Source organism: Notamacropus eugenii, chromosome 1, assembly GCF_028372415.1.
Source record: "Notamacropus eugenii isolate mMacEug1 chromosome 1, mMacEug1.pri_v2, whole genome shotgun sequence".
Classification (NCBI taxonomy): Eukaryota; Metazoa; Chordata; class Mammalia; order Diprotodontia; family Macropodidae; genus Notamacropus; species Notamacropus eugenii.
This window is the reverse complement of record NC_092872.1, coordinates 478,158,988-478,181,134: the sequence shown is the minus strand read 5'-3', so window position 1 is coordinate 478,181,134 and position 22,147 is coordinate 478,158,988. Positions and strand designations below refer to the sequence as shown.

General features: G+C 41.1%; 1 protein-coding gene across 6 annotated transcripts in view; it reads left to right on the top strand.

Moving 5' to 3' along the window:
• The window catches only part of RGS3 (regulator of G protein signaling 3), a 176,536-nt gene that overhangs the window by 115,457 nt on the left and 38,932 nt on the right, over positions 1-22,147 (top strand). Inside the window, exon 1 of one of the 6 annotated variants that reach the window (XM_072632451.1) lies at positions 17,653-18,655. The exons of the other annotated variants lie outside the window; for them this stretch is intronic. The gene's annotated coding sequence lies outside the window, so the exon portion shown is untranslated. Of the gene's footprint in view, positions 1-17,652; positions 18,656-22,147 lie in introns of those variants that run through there. 6 annotated transcript variants of the gene reach the window in all.

Sequence of the window (22,147 nt, the reverse complement as noted above, 5' to 3'; positions counted from 1 at the left end):
TTTTGGTAGTAAGGAAGAAACTGGGAGTTAGGGAGAAGTTAAAAATGAGAGAGAGTGCAAATGATCCATGCATCTTTTTGAGGAGATTGGCGGGGACAGGGGTGTGGGCAAGATCTGCTCAAAGATACAGATAAATACATTGTCATTGACAGGGAGAAAGGATATATTTTCTTCAGAGACGAGAGCAAAGGAGGACAGATAGATGAAGATGGAGAAAGGATTTGAACTCTGGGGTAGTGGGAATATAAGGGAGTTCGATTTTCTGTGGGAAAGTATGTTCCAAGTTTCTAATAACTGACATAAACTTTTGGACTATAATTCATTTCTAGGTTAGAGACTGACTTGTATACATAGATGAATGATGTGTGTGTGTGTGTGTGTGTGTGTGTGTGAGAGAGAGAGAGAGAGAGAGAGAGAGTGAGAGTGAGTGAGTGTGAGTGTGTATTTAGGGCAAGTGAGCACACAAGGGGCAAATACTTGGTGAAGGGAGACTCCACAGAAGAGGGGTCAGATGTAGAGATTATGTAATCTATACAGTGATAAAGAATATTTATTGTTTAGACTATTATATGCAGTTAGATGAACAACTTATAAAACTTATCTTTCAGGATATATCCCTTGGACAGTCATGGTAAAGGGACGATGAGTTAGGCACACAATTAGGTAAGAGAAGGAGAATGAGCAGAGCAGGATTTCCTATAAGACATTGCAGAGTACCTTTAATAACTTCTTCTTGAAAGGAAGGTGCTTCTTTTTAATGCCAATGTTTGATCATTATTGGAAAGAGAGAGTATAGGGAGAGAAGAGGACAGAGGATGACCTTAGAGGAACACCCAAGGTTAGGAAGTGAGGCATAGATGATGATCCAGGAAAGGATACTGATAAGGCATGGCCAGACAGGCACTATTATGAGAGAGCAGTATCACAAAAAAGTCTAGAGAAGAGCAGGTATCCAGAAGAAGAAGGCAGTAGTGTCACATCCTATAGAAAGGATGAAATGAGGAGGATGAGGACAAGTAAGAGATCAATGGCAATTTTGGAGAGCAGTTTCAATTGAGTGAAGTCAGAAACCAGATTGCAAAGGGCTGAGAAGTGAATGAGAGGAAAAGAAGTGGTGGCAATGACTGTACATAGTTTTTCCAGGAATTTGGCCATGAAAAGGAGTGGAGATAATAGGTTGTTAGCTTGGAGGGATGATATGGTCAAGTGAGGGGGTTTTAAGGATGGAGGAGATCTGGGAATATTTATAGGCCAAAGGAAGGAGCCAGTAGATAGGGAGAGATTGAAGATAAGAAGGGAAGAGTATGGATGGTCATGGGAACAATCCACTGGAGAGGATGAGAGGGAATGGGATCCAGGATGCAAGTAAAGGGGTTGATCTTGGCAATGAGAATGGCTGCCTCTTCATCAGAGACTAGAGTAAGGAGGAGAGAATAGTGATGATTTTAAGGGATTCTGAGGTGTATTAGAAAGGGAGAAGAAGGAGCTTAGAGTGAATGGCCTCTTATTTTTTTGGTAAAGTAAGAGACAAAATCCTTTTCTAAAAAGGGTGGGGGAGGATATTGCAATGGAAGAATGGAGGCATGAAGAGAAGGTTTGGAACAGCTGCTTTTTAAAATATAATAGAGGATTAGGGAGGAATAAAAGGATTGCTTTAGATCAACGAGGGCCCAGTTAAGAAAACATAAACCTAAAGGACACCCAGTCAGTCCAGTGGCATGGCTTCTTTCAGTTCCATTCAGTGACGTATGAGCAGAAATGGAGAAGGTTGGAGGAAATGATCTAGGGATGGCGTTTGGCAAGTTGTGAGTGAGGATAAGACAAAAGGGTGTGAGGGGTATGAAAGAAGAGGCCAGCATGAAGTTGGACTGTGGGTCAAGATTGTGAATAGAAGAAAGTAAAGCCAGATAGGAAGAGTGTTGGGCTTGGGAGAGATTAAAGGTCTTGGGAAGGACAAATAATAGGTTTTGGAAGAGTAAAACAGAGGAAGAGATAGAAAGCTGGACAGTTTATGGTAGGAAAATTTCAGAATTCTTGATCATGGGAGTGAGACTCTTATAGGTGAGATCAATATTGTGACTATTCCTATGTATGACTGAGTTGGAGTGAGAATATGTCATAGGAATTGAGATTAAAGGAGTTGGGAGACCAGAGTGTTTGAGTGAACATTTTTATCTATGTAGAAGTCCTCCAGATTCAGAACCAGGGATTAGGATAGAGGAGAAATAACAAATTCCTTGACAAAGAATGACCAGTGATTTAAAGGGCCATTACATAACTGCCCTCAGGATCTGGATAGGGTGATGCATCTAGATAGGAGGAACTCACAGGAGAAGAGGTTGTGGACTGGTGGTGGCAGAGGAAGAATGTGGAAGTGGCATGGGGAGCAACTTATCCTGCAGGAAGAGGAAGGGACATGAGAGAAGGTGCTTCCGTTACCAGAAGGGATGAGCAGGGATGCACTGTTTTTGGGGAAAGCCAGGTTCCTGTGACTGCCCGAAGATTGTAGGAGCACAGGAGGAAGAGGTTTAAGATGAAGGGAAGTTTGTTAATGACAGAACATTGTCAGGGGCACAATAAAGAAGAAAAGCAAAATGGATTGGGATTTGGGAGGGGTGGGGCTGAGATGAATGGAAAGTGGTAACAAGAGAGGGGCTGGTTTTTATCATCGCACAGTGCTTGGCATGTAGTAAGTGCTTAATAAATGCTTCTTTCATTCATTCTCCACTGCCTTGTGGGGAGGTGGTGGGGAGATGGGGCAATGCAACATATATTTATGGGATTTTAGAACTAGAAAGAACTTTAGAGCATGTTTAGTCTAATGCCCTGATTTTACAGTTGCTGAAGGCCTGGGGTGGGGAATGACTTACTCAAGGTCACACAAGTGGGTATACAGCAGAGCTGCAGCTGTGGAATTCAGGTTTTTTGACTCTTGCACTGTTCCCGTGCTCTTTCTGCTATACCTCATTGCTTCTCTGTGCCTGAAAATTTTTGAAAACTTTGCCAGTGAGCGGGGAAGGGACGAAAGGTGCCAGATGTGTTTTTTACTTTTCCATCTCAGCAGTCCAGTGGGTTGTCCTTGGGAAATTTAAGTTACCACTTGAGGCTGTAATGGAAATAGCAAGAAATTAGCTAATGAATTTGGAAGAATTGACCTAGCTGACTGGTTTGCCTATAAATTTCTGGCTGCTTTTGCTGGAGCAGAATGAATGGGGACCTGAAGAATCACCTGGACCTTGAAAAACATGGGACTAGTGAAGAAGCACCCTGTGAAGTCGCCCTAAAAATAGCTTTCGAGCGTAGAACAATTTTAAGGAGGAGGTGGGTCCCTGTCTGGGAGGAGCAGTGGCTTCTCAACCTCTTCCTGCTATTTTTGCTTAGGTCATGGCTAGGGTACACAAAAACTTGGTTGGGAAATCAATTTATCTGAACTGTAACCTATCCCTGCTATACCCCAACGCTGTCCAGAAAGGGCCTGGCAGGATGAAGGGAAGAATTAGTCTTTTTTTTCTTCAGAATGTAGGTCAATTTTTTTTTTCTGTTGTTTCATTAAGGTGAGTGCAGGCTCCTCTGTGGATCTATTGACCCTGGGCAAAAAGCAGAGCCTGGGAATTCCAGGGGGCCGGATGCAAAGATACTTCCTTTGAGTCGCCTTTCAGACTCCTAGTCCTCTGGCTAGTGTCCTTTTGGCCTTGACTTCTGCTCAGATCCTCCTTCCAGCTCTGCTCACTTCCCTTTGGAAATATTGCTCCTCCCTAGATGAGCCTTGGTATTCATGTCTTTAGGCTTTAGGGTCAGGAGAAGGGGGAAGGAGATTAGTTGTTGATAGAACTAATGTCTGATGAGAACGCAGAAAGGTATCTGGTGGCCTTTCCTAGGTTTAAGAACTTCCTTTCCAGCTCTTTGTCACATGCTGACCTTAAGTGGGAACAAGGTCATCTGGGGAAGGGGAAGAAAAAAACCTATCTCTGTTTCTGCTGCTTAAATAGGGCAAGCAGCATCATATAGCAAGTTGAGATGAAGTTAGGGTTTGGGAAAGAGGTCAGAACTTGAAATTTGTGGTCCTTGAGTCAACAGTAGTATCTTTCTGGCATATTCTAATACCGTCTGTGGGAGGTTTTCTCTTTTAGAGCCCACAATATGAAATCTCAGGTTTGAGTTACCTGAAGAATGTAAATTTATGTGTTCATAGAAAGAGCCCTCTGGCATCTAATAGCTTCCCTCTTGCATCCCTACTTCCTTCTGAAGCCAGATCCATATAGTCCTTTTTCACTTTTCTCCCCTTGCTGCTAAACTTATCAATTCCCACTGAAAGGTGAGAATTGTAATGTTGTATCAAGCAACTGTAAGCGGTAAAATCCTAAATGTTCAAGCTGTGAGCAAATGTGAACTGTTTTGATAAAGTGACAGTGAAGCTATGAAAGCCTAAGAATTTTTCAGGCCTTTAGTACTAGGGGCAGCCTACTTGGAAATGAGAATTATTTGATTTGTTGAGTTGGGGATCAGCCCTTTGGGAGCTGGAGCCAGCTTGGGACACAGCCATCCATATCAGAACAATATGATAAGTTACTGATGAACAGCTAAAGTTTTGCCACCCACAAATAGAATGTAAGATCCTTTAGGACAATAATGGTACTTTTCTTCTTTGAATCTCCCATGGCCTAGTATAGTACTATCATAGGACTATAGACTGTTAGAACTGTAAGACTATAGTGATCTAGTCAAACCCTCTTAAAGGAAATTGAACCTAGGAAGACTGATTTACTTGAACTCATATTATAAGTAGGCATTCCATGAATAATTGTTGATTGATTGAGAGATATATAGCAAAACAAAACCTTTGGTAGCAGTTTGGAGGCACATTCAGCATTAATTTAGTATGGTATAGGTTGGGACAGATAGGAGCCCTGGGACAGAATTAAAGGAAAACTCAAGCTGATTATCTGGCACATTTTCCTGGTGGTGATGAAGACAATTGGATTATGAAATGGGCTCCCCAGGGACCAGGGTGGAAATCTCATTAATTAGGAATTGAACACTAGCCCAGACTGCTGCAGAAGGTATTCTGTTGAAGCTGCGGAATTCTCTTCCCTGGAGCTGCATCAGGGTCAGCCTTCCTAAGGATCTGCTCTTACTGGCTTAAAGTAGCCATAAAGAGCTTTCCCATTCTTCTTATCCCCAAACATTTGGGTATATAAGTGCAGTTTTTACTCTGCTAGGTTGACATTTTTTCCTTTTATTCCTTTGCCCTAGTGAAGCATGGTCTGCTTATTTATTAAGTTAAGCTAAAATCAAAGGAAACTTCCTTAATGGCATTTTGCAGAAAAATTGTAGTAGCACAGTGGAGGCAAGATGGTGGTGTAGCAGGAAGGATAGCTGAGCTCTTTCCACAATACAACTCCTTCACAAAGATCTAGAAAACATACCAGATCAAGTCCTGATAGGGAAATTGAAAGAAAAAAAAATCATTAATCACATTTCTAACCTAGATCAGCATAAGGAGACAAAGTTCTGTGGACACTGAGGAGAGGATCTGTCTAGGAGTGTCCTTCACTGAGCATTCTAGCCCACAGGAACTAAAAGAGGACCAAGGCTGTGCACCAGGTCAAAAAGAGGTTATAGACCTATGGGGGGACCCTGATCTTGTGCAGGATGTGGGAATAGGTCCCAACTAGTAACTTTGTTACTTACTACCCCAGTCTGGGTCGCAGATTCAGGATGGACTGAGGAGACCTGTGCCCAGTAGATGGTGTTCCAGGGTGAGGTATAATCCCTATTTTCTACTGGGCTGTCGGTTATGTACTGAGCAAGAAGCAAGTTCAGAAACAAACAGAAGTTGTGTGGCTGTGACCCCAAGTGTGGAGAGAAGTCTCAGTTCCAGCTTGTAGTCCAGCCTAAAGCCTGCAGTGAAATAATCTGGGCAGGAATTCGAGACCAAAAAGAAGCTTGTAGAGCTATCACTGTGGACCAGAAGAGCTTTGTAGCTGCTTTCTAGATAGGGCCTGAACTAGCGAAAGTCTACTGGAACTTCCAACCAGGGGCAAGCCAACAAGAGTGTTGTGCAGGCCCAGGTTAGAAATTTGTAGAGCTCAGATAAGGAGGGCAGCAATTGGATTTTGCTTTTGATCACACCACTTTGGGAGCACTGAAAGCTTTTGAGGAACCTACAAGGCCCAAGATGTCCCTGAGATCCTGGGGTAAACACAACACTCAGTACCCCCAGAAAGCAAAGGAAGAGCTCAAGGTGACAAAAGCTCAACACAGACATTCTTCTCAGAAATGTCTAGAGCCTGGATCTAACAAAAAGTCAAGCTAGGAAGTAGGCTGAAAGAATGACTAAGCAAAAATACAACTCTGCCACAAATAGCTATTATAATGGCAGAGAAACTTAAGACACAAACTTAGAAGAGAATGACTCTGAAGAAAAGTCTCAAAATAAAACACAGCTTGGATACAAATCCAACCAGAATTCTTGGAAAAAATAAAACAAGAATTTTGAAAAAGAATTTTAAACAATTTAAAATAATTTTAAAAACTAACTGAAAGTACTAGAGGAAAACAGAGAAAAAGAAATGAGAGATATGGAAGAATAATTTGGAAAGAGAATTAATAGCCTAGAACAAGAGATAATAAGAGGCCTTACCTAAGGGGAAAAACTCCCTGAAAACCAGAATTGACCAAACAGAAGCTAATGACTCCATGAAACAAAAAATAAAGAAAACTGCCTATATCTCTTACAACCAAAGAGCAAAATAGAAATATAAAGGATTCATCAGTTGCCCCTGAAAGAAACTCCAAAATGAAAACTCCCAGGAATATTATAGCCAAAATATAGACTTCTCAGAAGAAAAATTACCACAAATAGCCAGAAAGAAGGAATTCAAATACTGAGGAGCCAGCCACCATCAGAACTACACAAGATTTAAAAGTAACTACTATAAAGGAACAGAGAGCTAATACAATCTTCCAGAAGGCAAAGAATATAGGCTTACTGCCAAGAATAATTTATCTAGAAGAACTAAATATAAATATTATGGGGGCAGGGGATGGAAGGGAGAGGAAGGCAGGGAATGAATTTTTAATGAAACAATATACTTCCAAAAATTTCTAATGAAAAGACCAGAGCTGAGTAGAAACTCTGAAATACAAATGCAGGATTCAAGAGAGATATAAAAAAGGAAAACATGAATGGGCCAGTTATAAAGGACTAAATAAGCACAAACTATTTATATTCTAATAGGAAAAGATGATACTTGTATCCCTTCAGAGATCTATCATCAAGTATCATAAAGAGAATCAAATTAGACCCAGGTTCATAGTGGCTCTGTTATGTTTTGATGGTTTTAAAAGAAGAATTGAAAAGGAGGAGAAGAGAGGGAAAGGAGAAGGAAGATAGGGGAAATTATTTCACATAATTTGGTTGCTCAAGTAGAAGTATGTACAAACAAGGAGGAAGGGGTAGAAGGAATGGGCAGCACTTGAACCTCACTCATGAATTGGTCAAAGAAGGGAAGATATGCCCAGAGTTGTTGACAAAAATGCATTTCAACAGAGAAAGGGAATAGGGAGTAGTGGAATAAGAAGGGTGGATTAAAGGAGGGATCTGTCTAAGCAAAACCAACTCTAAGTTGAAGTTCAAAGAGAGATTTAAAAGAAAATAATGGAAGGGTAAGTATTAGTTATTGGGCCCTGGGTAAGAGAAAAAGAAGAAAAATGGGACAGGGTAACAGAAGCAGATTACACTAAACCTAGAGTGCTTGTGTTGAGTTTACTCCTCTTTCACCACCCTCTTATTCTTTATATAGAGTGAATAGGAAATAAAGAGAAGGTAAAGTGTAAGAGAATAAGGCAGAGGGAAACACAAAATTAATAATCATAACCATGAATGTGAATGGTGTGAACTCACCCATAAAATAGAAGAGGATAGCAGAATTGATTAGAAAGCATAATCCAACAATATATTGTTTACAAGAAACGTACTTGAGATAGAAGGATGCTCAACACAGTTAAAATTAATGGTATCAAAAATTAAGAAGGTGAATTCAAAACCAATAAAGAAGAAATAAGAGAAATTATTAGGAACTATTTTCCCTAATTATATGCCACTCTAAATAAAATACATATTTATGAAAATATAAAATGCCCAGATGAATAGAACGTGTAATAGAGGACTTAACCCAGTCTCAGAAAAAGAAATTGAGCAAGCTATAAAATGAACTGTTAAGGGGGAAATAAAAAATCCAGGATCAAATAGACTTACAAGTGAAATCTATAAAACATCTACATGACAGTCCTAATATTACATAAATTGAAAAAAATTGGAAAATAAGATATCAGAAGGAATTTCTTACAATTACAAATGTAGTTTTGATACCAAAACCAAGGATAGTCAAAAGTGAGAAAAAATACTATAGGCCCAGTATCCCTAATAAATATTGATACAAAAATTTTAATCAAAAGATTAGTAAAGAGACTTCAGTAACAAAAAAAGATGGATTCATACCAGGATGCTGGACTGGTTCAATATTAGGAAAACTGTAAGCATAATTGGCCATATTAATAGTAAGAACAACTAAAATTGTTTGACTATATCAGTTGATTCAGAAAAAGCTTTTGCTGATATACAACACCTGTTCCTATTAAAAATACTAGAAAACATAGGAATAAATAAATCTTTCCTGAGTACAATAAGTAGTATCTTTCTAAAACCAAGAATCAACTATTAACTGTAATGGGAATAAACTAGAGCCCTTTTAAAAAAGATTAGGGATAGAGCAGAAATGTCCATTATCAAATATGATGGTAGTAATGTTAGCTATAGCAATAAGGCAAGGGAATAAGCATAGGAAAGGGGAAACAATTATTACTTTCTGCAGATAATAGGATAGTTTACTCAGAGAACCCTAGGGAGTCAACTAAAAAACCAATTAAAACAACACCTTCAGCAAAGTTACAGGATATAAAATAAGTTTACACAAATCAGCCAAAAAAAAAAATCCATCAGGGATAGGAAAATCCCATTTTTAAAAACTATAGAAAATATAAAATAGTCTACTACAAAGTCATACATATAGGAACTACAGGAAACAATTACAAAATACTCTTTGTACAAATAAAGAAAGATCTGTATCACTGGAGAAATATCTGTTCATAGGTAGGCATAGCCAATGTAATAAAAATGACAGTAGTACCTAAATTAAGTTACTCAAAATCATATCAATCAAACTACCAAAATATTACTTTATAGAGCTAAAGATACAGCTAAAGAAAAACCCAACCAAACAAAATTCTCTTCGAGGAATGAAAGGTCAAGAATCTTAAGGGAATTAATGAAAAAAGCAGAAAGGAAGGGGACTGGCAATACCAGATCTCAAATAATACTAGAAAATAAGAATCATCAAAAAATATATGTATACATATACACATATATTTATGTATATATATATGTGTGTGTGTGTGTGTATGTGTATATATTATTTTAAAGATATAGAGGTTAATTAGTGGAATAGGTTAGGTACCCAATATACAGAAGCAAATGAGCACAGTAGCTTATTGTTTGATAAACCCAAAGATATTGGCTACTAAGGTAAGATCTCGCTATTCAACAAAAACTCAGGAAAACTTGAAAGCAGTCAGCAGAAACTAGTCTAATAGACCAATGTTTCACACTCTATGCTAAGATAAACTCCAAATGGGTATGTGACTGACATAAAGGTTGAAATCATAAATATATCAGAAGAGCAAGGAAGAAATTACCTGTCAGATCAATGGATAGGGAAGAGTTCATGATGAAACACAAGATTGAGAAGGTCATAGAAAGTCAGATGAAAAGTTTTGATAATATAAAATTTAAATGTTTTTGTACAAGCAAAACTAATGTAGCTAAAATAAGGGAAGCAGGCACAGAAGAAAAGATCTTTGAAGCAAATTTCTCTGATTAAGGTCTCATTTCAAAGATATATAGGGAACAGATTCAAATTTACAGAAATAAGAGCCATTCCCTAATTGATAAATAGTGAAAGGATATAAATAGGTAGTTTTCAGAGGGAAAAAAAGTAAGCTTTCAGTAGCCATATTTTAAAAATGCTTGAAATCAATAATAATTATACAAACAAATTAAAATAACTTTGAGGTTATTCCTCATACCCCCAGATTGGCAAAGTTGATTAAAAAATAAAAATGACAAATATATGGGAGCTGTGGGAAAACAGGTACATTATTGCTTGCTGGTAGAGCTGTCAATCTGGCCGTTCTGAAGGGCAATTTGGAGCTATGCCCAAAAAGCTAGTAAGCTATATATGCCCTTTGACCTAATGATGCCACTACTATGTTTTACCCCTAAAGAGATCACAGAAAGAGGAAAAGGACCCATATATACAAAAATATTTATAACAACTCTGTGGTAGCAAAGAATTGGAAACTACGTCAGTATTTGTTAATTGGGAGATGGCTGAACAAGCCATGGTATGGGAATGTGATGAAATACTGTTGTGCTATCAGACCTGATGAAGGTATTTCAAAGAAATTTAGAAGATTTGTATCAATTGATGCAGAGTGAGAATAATTTATACAATGGCAACAGTATTGCAGAAGACAATCAGCTTTGAAAGTTTTGGGAGCTCTGACCAACAAACACAGTGACCAACCACAGTTCCAGAGGACTGGATACCAATCTCCTGATAGAGAGATGTCATCATCTCAGTTCATATTAAGAGAGATTTTTTTGGACACAGACAATGTAGGAATTTTTTCTTTTTGTTTGATGATACATGTTTGCAATAGGGGAACTTTGTTTTTCTTGCTTCCTTATTGGGAGTGAGAAAAAGCAGATATTTGTTTGAAGAAAAATAAAATTTAATTTAAAAAAAAGAAAGTTGTAATAGCAATCTGTCTAACCAAGGTATGCACGTGGTTTTTAAAGAGTCTAAATGAGCACATACATTTATCCTAGGCTGGCAGACATTAGACATTGCTGTAATCCCACCTCAAAATTCTTTCCAGAGAACAAGGGGGAAATTTGGCCAAGAGCTATAAGTTTTCTAAGCATCTACAGTGTGGCAGAATTACAGTCAGCAGTTTGAACTTGTGCATGAAGTTCTTGGTCTTTGTGATATTCACATCCTAGGTTTGTTCCAAGGAGTTTTTTGACTCGTAAGTGTAGGATATGTCTCTGAATCATTTGGTTTTTTTTTCCTTTCCCTTAGCCAGATAGTGGGTTACTGGAGACTAGGCACTTAATGCCTCGTCCACCAACCCTGACTCATTCTTTGGCAGCGGTAGCAGCTTCAATAAAAACTGACGTGGACTGAACTCTTGGGTGTGATGGGGGGAAGACTCCAATAAGCAGATGTGATTCCTGCCCTTAGGGTTCTTACAGTAAAATGGGCTGTGCAGATGGAATCTGCATTGTTTCCTTTGGGATTGGGTTTCTTACTCTTGGCCAGAAGACTGGTCACCCTATCTTACAGTCAACAAGGAGTCAACAATCATTGTGATAGGTGATATTGTGAAGAATGTGTAGGTCTTTGTCTGTGGAAAGGGCCTCATTTATAATCATAGTTTCTCTAGTAATGGGGATGGATTTTATATCAATCACCAAATATTTATTGAATACTTGTAATGGTAATTGGTACTGGCCCATGCACATTATAATTTATTCCTGTTTTTTTGCTAGCTATCCTTATGTGACCATTAACACAGCTGTGCAAGACAGCCACTAGGGGTTAGGTGTTCAGTCTGAGGCTGTGAAGGAATCATATGCCATGTAGAAAATCAAGCTGTCTGGTTGCTCTATTTCTGAGCTAAATCAGGTTAGGCTAAGCAGGTGACTGTGGTACACTCCTTGGATCTAAAGGGGGAAGTGTTGGTCATGCTGTGGCCAAAGCCTTGGCTTGAGTTTCTGAGGGGCCTACACCCAGAGCTTCTGAATTGGAATTTGTCATGAGCTCTTACCAGTAATCTGAGTTGTCAGAATTATTATACTCATTTGGAATCATGACAGTAATATTTGTTCAGTTATTTTCCCCCGTGACCCTGAAATCTCTCTATAAATGCTTTCCAAGCTGGGCTGGGGCCCAGAAAGTGAGACAGAGTGTGACTTCTGCCTATTTTACATCACCTTCATGTATGTCCAGTTTGTAATGATATTGAACAAATGTTCTGAGGTAATGGGGACATATATGATAGAGATTCATACAATCCCAGAATCTCAGGAGGGGCCTAAGAAGCTATTTGGTCCTGAATAAGAATCCTTCGTAAGAACATACATGCTACATAGTCATCAGGCCTTTGCTTGAAGATCTGTAGTGAAAAGGACTCATTCACTTCTCAGCAGCCCACTTTGTGGAATTGTTGAGAAATCTTTCTTATTAAATATCTCTCCCTCCCTCTTCCCTCTCCATCTCTCCTTCCCTTTCTTTTCTCTTCCCCTTCTCTTTCTCAGTTCTCTTTCCCCTATCTCTCCCTCTATTTCTTCTTTCTTCTCTCCTTTTCCTTTCCCCTTCCTTTCCTCCACTGCTCCCCCCCACCCCAATCTAATGCTTCTAGTTCTGTTTCCAGGACAAAGTGGTGTAAAACAACTATTTTGGCTATACCTTAAATCACCAAGAAAGTTCTATTTTACCTTTCTATTCTTTGAACTATAGGCCTAGTAGTGCTATAGATGGATCAAAGGGTATGTTCAGTTTGGTAACTTTCTGGGCATACTTGCACATTTTTCCCAGAATGTCTGGACCAGAAATGGATTCATAGTTCCACCCACAGTGCTCTAGTTTGCCTGTTTTCCTGCAGCTCCTCCAGCATTTGTCATTCATCATCTTTACTGTTGGATAGGTATGAGGGGGGACCTCACAACTGTTTTAACTTGCATTTCTCTAATTATTAGTGAATTAGAACATTTTTACATGATTGTTGATAGTTTATATTCCTTTCTTTGAAAAATTCCTATTCATATCCTTTGACCATATGTCTATCTGTTGGGAAGAGGATTTTTGACTTATAAATTTGTATTATATTTCTTGGAAATGAAGCATTTATCAGAGAAACTTGTTACCTGTTTCCCTTTTGATTTTTACTACATTACTTTTGTTTGTGCAAAACCTTCAAAATTTTATATAATCAAAATTGTTGGTTTTATCTTATATGACCCTCTCTATCTCAATGGTAATTTCTTCCCTACTCTTATGATTTGTTATTTATTTATTTATTTTTTGTGGGGAGACAGGGTTAAGTGACTTGCCCAGGGTCACATAGGTATTAAGTATCTGAGGCCAGATTTGAATTCAGGTCCTCCTGACTCCAGGGCTGGTGCTTATAATTTTTTTTTATGATATGACCTTTTATATCCAGATTATGAAAACATTTGGGGCTAATCTTGGTTTATGGTATTGAGTAAATTTAATTTCTGTTAGATGGCTTCTAGCAGTTTTGTAAAACATAGTGAGATCTTCTAATAACTGAAGTCTTTGGGTTTGTCAAACATTATGTTACAGTGTTTGTGCTAATACACTTCTACCAGGACACCTTCTGGACCCACTTGCAAAATTTCCCTTGCCTCCATCTCCCAAGGCCCCAGGCTGCCCAGAATCCATTTGGACTGCTTACACTATTTGGATGGCTCAGGATTTCCTAACAGTATTCCTTCCACGGAAATGGAGGATCACTAGGATTTGCCCTCTACCCTGATAATGAGTCTTAAGGTTCTCTGGGCCTTATCATCATGCCTTTCAGCCTCCAGGATATGGTCACCTGACCCATATTGATGCCACCTGGGTCTTGCCATCCTGCTTGCAGTTGAACCTTCCATTGTATTGTCTTCTCTATTAGCCCTTGAGACCTAGGGCTGTTTTGTTTTTTCTGACACATTAAGCACTTAATAAATGATTTTTCATTCATTCATTCTATTTGAAAACTTAAAAAAAAACAAAAACAAAAGCAAGTGATTAATAAATGTTTCTTGACCTACTAATTGTACCTATGGCCAAGATCTAGGGCTGTGAGATAGAGAAGAAGGATTGGGACAGTAGAACTGTAGTGATCAAAAGTCTTGTTTTGGGATCATTCTCCACTACTGACTTATCACCACTTGTGGCAGATGCCCTCCAAATCCCAAGTACAGAAATATCAAGTACTACTTCTCTGTGTCTCTAGGAGAATACTCCCCACCCACTGGTTAACAGGAATGTGGGGTGTTCTGGGGAAATTCCAGCCCTCAATATTAAAATAGAATGCTTAGGAGGGAGGCAAAACTGGAATTCCCCTGAACCAGATTCCTTCTTTCCTATGTCCACTTTCTGAAGTAATATCCCAGCTTTCATATTAACAATCAACAGTCTTTCTTCCCTCAATTGTTCCCTCTCTGTATTTCTGTATCTTTTACAGTGTGGAGCATGTAGCTGTAGGTGCTCCACACAAATCAATCAACCAGTCAACATTTATGAAGTGCCTACTATGTGCCAGGTATTGTGCTAAGTACTGGGGATACAAAAAGAAGTAAAAGACAGTGCTTGCCCTCAAAGAATCTACAAGAGACAGCCTGTGGACAAGTATATATGCCACAAGTTTTATACCGCATGAATAAGAAACAGTGAACAGAGGAAAGACTTTCTGTAGAATGTTGGATTTCAGTTGAGACTTAAAGGAAGGCAGGGAGGTCAGTAGTCAAATCAGAGGAAGGAGAGCATTCCAGACATGGGGGACAGCCAGAGACAACGCCCAGAGCCACGAGATGGAGTATCTTGTTCGTGGAATAACCTGGAGGTCAGTATGTGTTGGGAAATAAGGTGTAAAAAGACCGGAAAGATCGGAGAGGCCTAGTTTATGAAGGACTTTGAATGCCCAATAGAGCATTTTACATTGCTTCTGGAGACAATAGGAAGCCCCTGTAGTTTATTAAGTGCAAGGGTGTGTGTGTGTGTGTGTGTGTGTGTGTGTGTGTGTGTGTGTGTGTGTGTGTGTGTGTGTGTGTGTGTGTGTGTATGTGACATAACTGGACCTGTGTTTTAGGAAAATCACCTTCATGGCTGAATAGAGTATAGACTGGAGTGGGGAGAACTTGAGGCAAGCAGACCCACCAGCAGGCTAGTTCAACAATCCAAGTATAAGATAATGAGGGCCTACACTAGAGTGGTGGTAGTGTTGGAGGAGAGAAGGGAGTACATTCAAGAGATGTTACAAAGGTGAAACAATAAATTTGTTGAGTGATTTAATGCATGAATTTTAGATAATGAAGCACAACCTTACATGGAGGTGTGAAGCTGATGAGACCAGACCTCCCTGGGGTTAAGATTGTGTGGCAGGACACAACATCCTTACACAGAACTTGATCAGAACCAAGGATCCCACAAGGGGGTAGAGATAGGGCCAGGCCCAGAGTCTTTGCTTTATGGTAGGACAGCCTTGGGAGTTTCAAAAGCTATTGCAGAATTGGCAGATTCCCCTTGGTGTCATGTCCTGTTGTCTTCTGTGTTTGTTGGTGTGGGAGGAGAGCCATCCAAGTGGCATGGGTAGTATACTTGAGAGGCTTGAGGATTGGATTTGAAGCTTTCTGGGCCTCCATTTCTTAGGGCTGCAAAATGATGATGTTAGTTTACATGATCTCTGAGGTCCCTTTACACTCTTTATCTATAATCCTATGATTTCCCTATTTCCACTACAGGTCTGAGTTACCTTAAGGGATTTGATAGTAAAGAATTTAGAGGTAGGGGATAAAAAGTACATAAGGATACTATGGATCTTACCAGGGCAGGGCCTGCTTTAACATTAAAACCATGTAATAAGATCCAAAGGGTGCCTGGTTAATGATATTAAGTAGGGAGAAATTGGTGCATAGAAGAGGCTAGAATGGCATTTGGCAGATGCCACTTAGTTTTTTAAGGAGGCTTTGGGAAAGACTTAGCTTTGTAACACAACCAAGACTGAACAGAGATGGGGAGAGAGAGAGAACATTGCCTGCTCATTTGCTGATTGATTGTCATCTGGAGCCATGAGGATCATTGGAGTTGGCTGGTTTCTGGCACAGACTTAACTCACTTAATTCACTGTTATTCGATAAAGACAATAGAATATTGCTTTAGTGCAGGCACTGGGCTTAAGGAACAGCTTCTTCTACCAGTGAGTGGTCCAGCAGGAGCCTGCAGATATCCTGCTTCTTCTTCCTCCTACCTCTATCATCCAGATCCCTTCAGAAGACCTTCCCCCAAGAAGGCAGAGACCCTCTTCCCCTACTTCCCCTGCTACCCACATGAGTAACTTTAATTTGTTGTGGTGTGGTGGAAAGAGCTTTGGCTCTGTACTCAGAGGACCTGAATTCAAATCCTACCTCTGACTTTACTATGTGTGTAATCTTGGACAAGTCACTTTAATTTCCATGGCTTCAATTTCCTTGTCCATAAAATGCAGCTATTGGATTAGATGACCTCTGAAGTCCCATTCAAGCTCTAGAATTATGATCCTAGTGATCTTGAACCATGTAATTTTATCCGAGATGCTGTTGAACTGATACCAGAAACACTTATTATAGCATACAGCTGCCTCAATACTACCAGTGCATATTTCAGTAAGGAAATCTCTTATGCGGGAGGTTTGGCAGTAGTGGAATAGTGTCAGGGACCTTCAGTTGCTGGCTAAGCAAGCTCAAGGAACTTTCCAGAACAGAGGCTTACACATCATTCACTTGGCTCTTTTGGCTTCTTTACTTCAGAGTGTTTCCTTTTATCTTCTCCAACATGAAGAAAAAGACCATTCTGGGATGTCTTCCCAGAGGTCTCACTCACTGCCTCCCAAGGCAAGGGCCTCTAGAGACCTTGCTCTCTGCGAGGCTAACAGGCCAACTGCCCCCTAGTGCTGAGAGAGACCCAAACAAACCAGGAAAGTTGGTAACTCTGGTCCCATTCATCCTGGGCAGGGCGCCATAGTAGGCAGCCCCTGAGAATGGGCCCACGCTAGGCCAATGCTAATTCACTTCTGGGCTTTGCAAATGACTTCTTTGTCTCTGCCTTCTAATGACAAGATAAGGGATTAGTTCACATTTGTGAGTAGCTAATGTATTTGAGGAAGCCTCCTGGATAGTCCTGGCAAATGTCAGTTTAGTTAAGTCTTTTTCTGTGTGAGACTAACACTTGGTTTTACCCTAACCTTCTTTTCCCAGTGTAGCTCTAAGTGAATAGATGGCTGTAGATCCCAAGGTAAATGCTTCTATTTGTTTTCATTGCAGCCATCACTTAACCACATTCTGATCTTATGCATTCTTTGTATGCCTAGAGTCTTAAGAGGTGCCTACCAGATGTTTGCTAAGTGGAATCATGTTTACCATGTAGCAGATGAGGCCCAAGATGGTATAGTCATTGGGTCCAACCCAGGGTCTTAGGAAGATACCACTTTGAGTTATTATATCTCACCTTCTCTCCCTTCCTCACTCCACGGGTTACATTTATAGCACAGGAATCCTAAAATTGTTAAACTGTGTTGCTTTGAGGATGTTGAAAGGGCTATTCTGTCACACCCTAGAGGTGGCTGCATTCTTAGTCTGGAATAAGCTCAGCATGTCCTGCCAATAAGATTGCTTAGGGTTAAGATGGCTAGGTGGGGGTAGGAATAGTTGATAAGGAAGCAGAATGGATTGGATCTTCCTCTGGAAGGGTACAGTGTTTTTATTCTGCACTTCCTTGTTCACCTTGCCCCAGACTAGCAGAGCCCTTCTAGGATGCACTGAAATGTCAGAGCCTCAGCAGTTCTGGTTGGGAAGAGTTAATCCAGGTTCCAGCATGCAATAGTGTTGAGTGTGAGATGGAGGCATGCCTCTTTCTGTGGAGCAGGGAGTGTCCTGAGCTGCCTGACAGCCAGGTCAGTAGGGACTCCTAAGCCAGCCCTTAGAGAGGAATAGGCCAGGCTCTCTCATGGGGTCTGAAGTTGGGAAAACAGAGGCCGAAGCTGAGCCTGTATTTGTGAGGTTGGTAATTTGGGGAGTTTAGTCCCTCCCAGGTATGGGAGGGAAAAATGTGATTCCCCAGCCATCCTCTGTGACTCTTGGGACTAGATTAGGCAGAAATAATGCACAGCCTTAAGTAAGCTTAGAGGTACAATATTTGCAAGGGAGAGAGAAGCCATAGATTGAGGACTGACTTCCCAGAGACATCAGACACTCATTTTTCTGGGCAACAATGGTTTAACAAATAGAGTTTTCTATTTGTGGGAGCAACTAAGTCTCTCTTACCTCTCACCTTCTGTTGCCCAAGGGCAGGATGGGGTGCATGTTTGGGGAGGAAAAGAAAAGAGGAGGTGGAAAGCTGATTCAAGGATTCATAGACATGGATGAGTGTAGCAGAAAGCTGGTCTTTTGGCTTTCCGTCTATCAGCAGGTAATGGTCCCCCCGGGGAAGTTGGGCAGTGCCATAAATAGCCCAGCTGACACAAAGGCACTCTGTCTGGGAAGAGTCTTTCACATGTCTCAGGCAGCCACTTGACGCGGACCACTAATAAGTGCTGCAGCCGTGCTTGGAGGCTGCTTGCCTGCTGGAAGATCCTGGCTCAGGCTTGGTCGGGCGCCCATGCCGTTAGTTCCTGGGGACTCTGCCATCGGAGGATTGTTGCAGCTAGGGGTGGGCTGATTGAGCTCGTTGTGTTTGGGACTCAGCTCACTCCCGTCAGCGAGTGCTGGGTAGGTGCCTTGGGAGAGCTACTCTCCATTCTATTCCAAGTGCCTTTTCTTTTTAAAAATCTCCTCTAAGGCAGCCATTGATGCAGATGCTGCAACCAGAGAGAATGGTGTGTATTGGTCTGAGATAGCTGGGTGTGGTGTTTGGGGTGGGGTGGGGGGCGCAGCAGGTGCTGTGGAGGAAAAGAAAAAGACAAGGAGAGAGGGAGGGAAGTAGAGAGAGAGAGAGAGAGAGAGAGAGAGAGAGAGAGAGAGAGAGAGAGAGAGAGAGAGAGAGAGAGAGAGAGAGAGATTGAATTCTGGAGACAGGGAAGAAGAAGAGGGGAAAGGGAGAAAAGCTCTTGGGAATGTGGGGTTCTGTTGCAGTCCCCACTGCTTTCCAACCTCTGTCTCTGACTTATTGCCAGGCATGTCATTTTTATTTGGGGAGGAAAGGAGTTGGAATGTGTAGAAAATCCGTCCTCTGACCTGGGACTTGGTGGCTGTGTGAAGCAACCTAGCAAATGGGATTATTTGGTTAAAAGCAGCAGCTTTGAATGGAAAGTTGGGATCCAGCTGGCAGTAAATAAGATTTGTGGTTTCATCAGTGATGCTGATGGGTGGCTGATTTCAAACTGTTACAACTCTTTGTTTTGAGGGCATAAAGATTTCTGAGATTAGGCAATTTTAAGTATGTGAATGTGAATACATATGATGATTTGACTGAACTTTGGGCTTTAAACAGGAGGCTTTGCTTCTTTGAAATGTATAATGAGCTACTTGTAAAGTGTTAAGGTTTCGAGCAGCTTGTTCTGCACTCTGTACTCAGGGCCACTTAGGAAATGTGCCAGATCCTCCCTAAACCCATTTCCAAGACTGCCCTCCTCTCTGCTTCATCTCGGAGGGCTACTCCAGGCTGGATTCTGCAAGGGGCGGGGCTGCCTCACCTAAGTTAGACGACTCAGGGACCCTAGGAGGAAGGAAGAGGTCAAACTGCAAATCTCGCCAGGCTGCTGTAAGAGCCGGCAGTGACTTCAAGCTGCCGGGGATGGCTTGCTTTCTCCACGCTGTGTGGTTCTTCTTGACAAGGGAAAAGAAAATGATTGCAGTCAAGCCCCAGCTACTTAAGCATCTGAAAAGTCGGTGAGGCGCATTTGCCTCACTGGACCTGCTGCTAGTTAATTTTCCAGACAGCCTAGTAGTTCACATTTAACTTGAGGTGTGGTTAGGGATTAGAGCAGCTTTCTTCCTTTTTTCTCATACATGTCAAATCCCTTGCCAAGTTACAACAAGGAGAATCGCCCAGAAATGGGGCGGCTTTTGAGACGTGGTCAGCTAGTCCTCTGGCTATTAGGGGTGGCCCTGTTGACATTTGATGACTCTCCCCTCAGTAGGAGGCAGTTGTTGGCTTTAGACTATTAAGGAAAGCCTGTTCCTGCAGGAAACTGAGAGGTTTCAGCACCAGTCTCCAGGGTCCCGCCCAGAGCTGACTTTCTATCCAACTATTTACAAAAGGAGGGGAGCTGTTTTTAGGCAGAATTGGGGAGCTCGGAGCCGAGAAATTCTGTTTCTTTATAGTGTGGGGAGGCAGACATGAGGACTTCTCTGACGGGCTCTAGCCCCACTGAGAATAAGCATATTAGCTTTGTGTCTGTGTATGTCAACATTTATTGATTTCTTGGAGCCCAGCCGAAGTAGTGAGTGAAGCAGATTGAATGTTGCTTGTTAGTGGCTCATCGTGTTGCCCACCTCAGGCAGCCTGGACGCTGATTGTTGGTCCTGGGCCCCAGGGTGACGGTGCTGCTGCAGCCCTGGGAGAGATGTGATGTTAGTGCACTCAGGTCTTTCTCTCCCGGAGCCTCTTCTGAAGAAGCCTTCTGTAGACTTGGTCATTTACATGTTGTGTCTCCCTTTAGAATCTAAGCTTTTGGAGGGCTGGCTTTTGTTTTGCTTTTTGCCTCTCTTGGTATCCCTGGCACATAGTAAGCGCTTAATAAATGCTTGTTGACTGACTGACTGACACTTCTGTCACAGCTCTCAAAGCAAGGGGCATTCCACCAGGTTAACAGGTGTTGATATTAAGTGGAAAACATCTATTCTGCTTAGTGCTTTGTGAGGAGGGCAACTGAGTGACCTTGATCAGTTAAAAGTTTTGACTGGGGACATTAGGCAGAAAGGCAGGGGCACAGAAGGAAATTGGCTTCCTGGAGTGCCAAGTGGAAGATACGCTTGAGCTGTACCTCCCAGTAGTTGAGAATTTTCCACCTCTTGCTTCTTCCATCAGAAAACATCAGTAACAGCACTACTTAAAATAGACTATCAGAATTGGAAGGGACTTCAGGGATAATTCATCTCCTTGTTTTACTAATAAGGAACCTGAGTTCTAGAAAAAAAGAAGCTCTGGCTTCAAATTAAAATTCAAAATTCAAATTCAAATTAAAATTATAAAAAAATAAAATCTGGGGGCAGCTAGGTGGCACAGTGAATAGAGCAACAACCCTGGAGTCAGGAGGATCTGAGTTCAAATCTAGCCTCAGACACTTGACACTTGCTAGCTGTGTGATCTTGGGCAAGTCACTTAACCCCAATTGCCTTGCTTTCCCCCCTCAAAAAATGGTGCACTACCCCCTCCCCCCATGGTTCTGTAAGGTTTGCAAAGTTATTTCCTCACAATAATACTGTTTAAATATTTAACGGCAACTGAGGTCTGGAGAGATGGAGTGGCTTGCCCAATGGTAAACAGAACCCCATGTACGTTAGAGTTGACATTTAAATATAGTTTGTCCTGCTACAAACTCAGCACTTTCCTTTGTACAATATTTTATTCCATTAATTCACTTAAGATTATGGGACCTCCACTATCCTATCTATCCTAATTCAAACCCTCAACACCTCTCACTTGGACCATTGCAGTAACTTCCTATTTGGTTTCTCCGCCTTGTGTCTCTTCCTTCTCCAGCCCATCCTCCATACAGCTGTTAAAGGATATCTCAAAGCTCCGATCTGACTGCATCACTCCTCCACTCAGTAGATCCCAGTGACTTTCAGTGGCCTCTAGAATCAAATGCAAATTCTTCTATCATTTAAGACCATTTATAATCTTTCTCTAGTCTACCATTCCAAGATTATTATACATTACTCCCCTTCCTGTCCTAATTTTCTGTTCCCTAGACCATGGTTCTAGCTCCTTTCTCCATGTCTTTGTACCCCATGTCTAGCACACAACTCCCTCCTTACCTCAGCCTCTTAGAATCCCTAGTTTCCTCCCAAACTTAGCTTAAGCATGTCCTCCATATGGGTGATGAGGGTAAGTGATGAGGAAGTACTTGGTAGTTTTCTGGGAACGGTGAGAGTGGCCTATGTGGAGGGCATGGGGTATGGTAGAAAAAGTCCTAGACTGGGAGTCTGGACACTTGGGGGACTCAGCTATAAAACTAATCAATCAATTAATGAATAAGCATTTATTAAATGCTTGCTTTGTATCAGACATGGTGGGTGTTGCTTCATACTGGACAT